This window comes from Staurois parvus, unplaced genomic scaffold (genome assembly GCF_062004578.1).
Source record: "Staurois parvus isolate SC_StPar_1 unplaced genomic scaffold, SC_StPar_1.0 ptg000394l, whole genome shotgun sequence".
In the NCBI taxonomy this organism is placed as follows: domain Eukaryota; kingdom Metazoa; phylum Chordata; class Amphibia; order Anura; family Ranidae; genus Staurois; species Staurois parvus.
The window spans coordinates 8,409,991-8,415,990 of NW_028318190.1; positions in this window are offsets into that span (position 1 = coordinate 8,409,991).

Genomic DNA, 6,000 nt, shown 5'->3' on the forward strand with positions numbered 1-6,000 from the left:
TCTTCTTCATCCTCTTCTTCCTATTCTTCTTCTTCTTCCTCCTCTTCTTCATCCTCTTCTTCTTCTTCCTCTTCTTCTTCCTCTTCTTCCTCTTCTTCTTCTTCTTCTTCATCCTCTTCTTCTTTTTCTTCTTCTTCTTCTTCTTTTTGTCTTCCTCTTGCAGGTCACTGCTCATGCGCAGATTTTTTATCGGTAAAAAGATCGGCCGATTTGCCCATAATTGCCGCGAAAATCGGCTGATCGGCAAAATCGGCCGATTTGTTTCCAACTTTACCGATAAAAAAAATCTGCCAAAATACTGAAAAACGGCTGAACAATTAGCCCACTAACGATCCGAAAATCGGCCGACTTTATTTTCGGCCGAAAAATCAGCCGATTTTCGACCCATCTATGGCCTGCATTAGTCACCTGTCACACCGCTGCGATTTAAAATTGTGCAATTTCTGAAGACTTTATTGCTACTTGTGAAGATTTTCAATGATTTGCAATTTGCAGTGTGATTTACATTATGTTCTTTGTATGTGAAATCATAACAAAACTGCAGAAAAAGTAATGCAAGAACTACTTTAGAATGTTAAGGCACTGACATTCACATTCATTAGATGCGATTTCAGGTGCGATTTCAATTTGCACCGATGTGACCAGGCACTTACCCTCCATTCACATTAAGCCCAACTTTGAGACTTACAGTGAAGTCTCACGATTTCAAAGTTGGGGGACCCGCCGATTTCAGATGCCATTTGCAAGACATCTAATACAGATGTCTATGCAAATTGCACCAAAAGTAGTGCATGTACTACTTTTTAGTATCTGCTCCAACTGTGGACAATAGGATGCAACTTGGCATGCAATTTGCAAGGCATGCAAATTGCATTCAGTGTGAACCAGGGCTTAGTCTCAGTTCATACTACTGCGATCTGAAAGTCGTGCGACTTACAGTGCAACTTTTCCTGGCGACTTGATCACTACTTTGTGACTTTAAAGCGACTTTCAAGAAATGCCTGGGTAATCTTCCAGTAATGTTGGATCCAAATCACATCAATATAGATGAGCATCTGACTTGGAGGCAACTTCCATTAAAGTCTGTGGGCACATGTCATATAGTAGTCACTTGAAGTAGTACAGGAACCTCTTCTAAAGTGAGAGCAACTTCAGTAGTGCTAATTAAGACAGCTCTCATTGACTACCTTGGGATTTCACATGTCATGCGACTTGGGGTCTCACAAGTTGGATCCTAAGTCGTAGCAGTGTGAACCGAGCCCATTCACACTTATGTGACTTTTGGGTCTGAAGTCACATGACAAGTCACACCCCTGAGTACCATTCATATCTGTGCGACTTCAAGTCCTTCCTGCACTACTTTGGTCTAACGTTCATTCAACTTGAGGGCCATAGACTTCAATGTAAACCCTCCAAAGTCGCACCAGAATGTTACACGTGCAACTTGTGTGCAACTTTGTACAGCACAAACACTCATCCTTGGTCAAAGCCAAAGTCGCACTCATACAAAGTCGCATCAAGTCACACTGTAAGGTTGCAATGAAAATCGCACGATTTTGAAGTTGCACAAGTGTGAATGGAGCCTTACCCCCCTTCCTGACCAGGCTATTTTTTGCGATATGGCACTGTATTACTTTAGCTGACAATTGCGCGGTCATGCAACACTGTACATAAATGAAAGTTACATAATTTTTTACCCACAAATAGAGCTTTCTTTCGGTGGTATGTGATCACCTCTGCATGTTTTAGTTTTTGTGATATAAACAAAAAAAGCTGACAGTTTTGAAAAAAAAAACAATATTTTTTCCTTTTTCCTATAAAACACATCCATTAAAAAAAATTAAATTTCTTCATAAATGTAGGCAAGAACTGTATTCTGCTACGTCTTTGGTAAAAAAAAAAAAGATTCCAATAAGTGTTTATTAATTGGCTTACGTGAAATGTATAGCGTCTAAAAATGACGGTATGTATACTGGAATTTAAATTTTTTTTATGCTAGTAATGGCGACAATCAGCGACTTATAGCAGGACTGCGGCGGGCCTTCTGACACTGGGTGGAGGGACTGACTGTCACTGACATCCCCAGTGACACTAATACAGTGATCAGTGCTAATAAAAAGCACTGACACTGTACTAATGACACTGGACAGGAAGGGGTTAACATGTGGGGCGATCAAAGGGTTAACTGTGTGCTGTTTTGTGCTTCCTGTGTGGTGTTTTACTAGGGGACGTGCTGCTTTCTATCTCTCTGCTGTGCATAGAAATGGAAAGCAGTACGTCTGTGCTGACAGGAGAGAGATCTGTGTTGTTTACACACAGATCTCTCCCCTGTCAGCTTCTCCACCAATCACTTGAATCCCGGTCATGAATCGCTGGCTGGGACCCGGTAATTGACATCTTCAGCAGCCAATGACATAAAGGGTAGGGTAGCACGTGTGCACCCCCCCCACCACCTGGAAGTGCAATATCACGTATTTATACGTGATTTTGCACAGCATGGCCACCCTGTAGCAGTACATCTGCTATGGGGCAGTCATTAACTGGCTATACAAGCTGAAGATAGAAGTTGATTGGTGGTCATGCACAGCTGTTCCAGGATCTGACTACTCAAGGTATGATGAACTCCTCTCGATGTTTAGCTCTGGTGCATGCAATTTCCAAGGGTTTAGGTGTGGGAGGAAGGCATAGCCTGTTAAACGATCAGAAGACTTCATAAAGAATATCCAAGACACCCTTTAGAATTCTAGCGTGCCTCTGCACAACAAATGTCAGTGTGGGTGATAAATTCTTGTACTTGATATGAACAGGTACATGAATCTAGGACAAGTACCGCATGTGGAGGAGCACTGAAATCAGAATGTCCATACAACACATTGAAAAAGGCCCACACTGAGGACATTGGTGGTTCCCCTCTGGGGATATCAGCGGCCTGCACCAGTTGGGCAGTACAGCCAAACTGACTTGGATGGCTGCTCCTTTTAGTTCTATGTGCTCCTGGACAACCTTCTACCTTGCTGTTGTTCTTCCACTCCCTCTGAACTCTCCTCCTCTCCAGTCTGTGGTATCCACTGATGGTCTGCCACCTCATCATCCACCCCCTTCATTGCTGGAGACCAGCTGCTGGAAAATCACTGCCCCTGACTGCTGGGTGGCTGAACCCTTCTCTGTCTCTGGTGATTGCACTGTCTTTTTCAGTATCAGAAATGAGCACTTGCACATAGCTACAGTATATGAAACTTTATATAACCACAGTTCAAAATGTGTTATAAAGAACCAACATAAAATGCCCATCACATCATGTAATGTTTTGTGCTTTAAAATGCCTTCATTAGGTTCTTTCAAGTGAACAGGAAACACCTAAGTGCCTCCACCCTTGACACAGAACACTCAACAGATGACCGTGACCCTCTATATTTAGTAAATCAATCCCCCGCCGTCTGGCTGTATTGACACAGACACACTGTTCTATACAAAGAAGAGAGAATTGCTATTAATGCTGGACCCGTGATGTGTCTCAGGCTGGTTGTCCTCCTTCACTGTTGGCTCAGGCTCCTGAGAAATAACTTCTGGAGGTTTTCTCCTCAAAGACCAGTAAATGTTCAAGTGGATTGCCCAGGAAATTGAAGTGCCCTTGACGACTTTAATTTTTAATAGAATCAATCAATGTTAGTTTTGAGCATGAATTTGAATTCTTGGTATTTAAATTGTTACAACTGTACAACCTTACTTGTGAATGAGTTAAGGTTCTTCTTTATTTTAACCGATTTACATCTATAGCACCCTCCTAGTCAGCTAGGGGGAGCTAGATCTTAATGGTTAGACAATAACTAAGTAGCAGCTCAGGTGTAATAGTCAGAGGCATCAAATTTTGGTCAGGAGCTGGAAGGCACTGCAGACTCAGCCCTCTGGGTTGTCCGGCTGCCTAGAAGTTTGGGGAAAGTTCTAGAAGCAGTGGGCAGATGTCAGGAGTAGCTGATCTGCATATTCAAGTGACTCTGACCAGTCCCCAACAGGAGGCTTGGCTAGGGTCCAGAATAGCCCTTAGATACGAGTGAACCTGTCCAGAGAGGGGGAATCGGGTGGAAGAAGGGGAGAGCAAGCTGTGAGGCTTTGAGGAAGGAGGCTTTAAGGGGGCCCAGTGGGATCGGGCCCACCTGTAGGCCTGGAGCTAGAAAGGTTGAAACTCACTGGCCACCTGAGAGAGGACCACCTGCTGATAGGCCTAGTAGCAGCAGCCAACCCACAAGCAGGACAGGAGAGGATCTGAGTGAGTACACCTACATCCCCGGGGCAGATAGGTGAAGGAGCACTGTGGTGGGAAACCAGATTATCCCCCTATGTGTGGCTGTTCACCTCCTTGAAGGGACAGGATCTGAATCCCCTGTTCAGGGATACCTCTAGATTGCTGGCTGAAGAGAAGTTGGAAGTTGTCCTCAGTTGGATTGGTTCCCTTGACCATCCTATAAATCCCTTACCCCATCGAAGTTTAATTTCCTCAATAAAATAACAAAACTAATGCTCAAGGCCTGATTTCTGTCTGCAAATTAAAGATGGTGTGTAAAATGCTAACTGACTGGCTGTGCAGGATTATAGGGGGACCCAAATTCAACAGCAACCCCTAAGGGGGAGTGTAACACTTCATTTAAGCCTGATCTTGGGTCTCAGAGATCAGCTGAAGTTTGATCATTGTCTCCTGACCCTGAAATTACATAACAATGCTAAATAATAAAATGTGTTTTCCATACCCAGTGATAAAAAATTTCCAGTGCTTCACGTAGTTTAAACCTAAAGAGGAATTTCATCCCCCTGTTCTATTTCCTTTTTTCCCCAATCCCCTCTTAATTGGTTCGCTGGGTTATGCTAAATAGGCAAATTCACACTCCCAGCGAATCCACTGTCAATCTACTACTCCAATGGACCAATGCCTGGCTGGTTCTCATGGAAACAGAATATTTAGCATTTTCTCAAAAAATCCAAATTATTATTTGATGGGATATGGTGGAGATGTGGGGTGCTGACATCACAGTCTGCACCTTGTCCAATCTGAGAGGATGCAAAGTGTTTTCTGAAGGGTGTCCGTGCCTCTGGTGGTAGGTGGCCCTGTCTGCTTTAATGTTGCTCACTTAATGATGCATTGTTCTCTGAGCCCAGGGTGTCTTGATGATGCACCCCTATGGGACGTGTACGAAACCTCCTAGATCTACAATAAATGGGTTCATACAGGAACAGCACTGGATCTACGAACGGCCACAATGAACATCCAGGAACACATATTGTCAACTAGAAATTAAAATATATATTCGGTTTGGTTGAACAAAACCCTCAAAAGGCTAAAAGTATAATTTAGTAGAATCTACAGCATGCCACAATTCACAAAAATCAAAATTAGAGAATGAAAAAGCAAAAAGTGTCAAGCTCTTATTTGTGACCTTTGAAATATGGCCATTAACTGTTCAATCATTTGCTGAGAGGGGGGTATTGCACTAAGAGGGGAGATTTGTGCTAGGAGGGGGAATTTGTTTTTTGCTGGATTGAGGGGATTTATCCTAGGAGGGGGTGGGGGGATTTGGGCTAAGAGGGGGGATGTGGGAGGGGACTTGAGCTAGGAGGTGGATTGGAGGGATTTGTGCTGGGGGGTTGTGCTGGGATGAGGGGATTTGGAGGAGAGGATTTGTGCTGGGATGGGGTATTTGGGGGTGAAGATTTGTGCTGACAGGTGGCATTTGGACTGGGAGGAGAGGCATTTTTGTTTAGGGAGAAATTTTTCTTGCAGAGGAAATTTATGCTTAGGGTAGGAACATGCTGATTAGTGCTGTTCTTCTTTCTGACACAGCACATAGCTGAGATTGGATTCATTTACAGACACAGCCTCAATCTGCACAGTATGTACCTGGCTGCTACAGTATGTCACACTAATGATGACCCCTTTACCCTGCCCTGCTGACCCCTGTCCTCTGCCTTACTGACCCCTGTCTTCTGCCCTGATAACGCTTGTTCTCC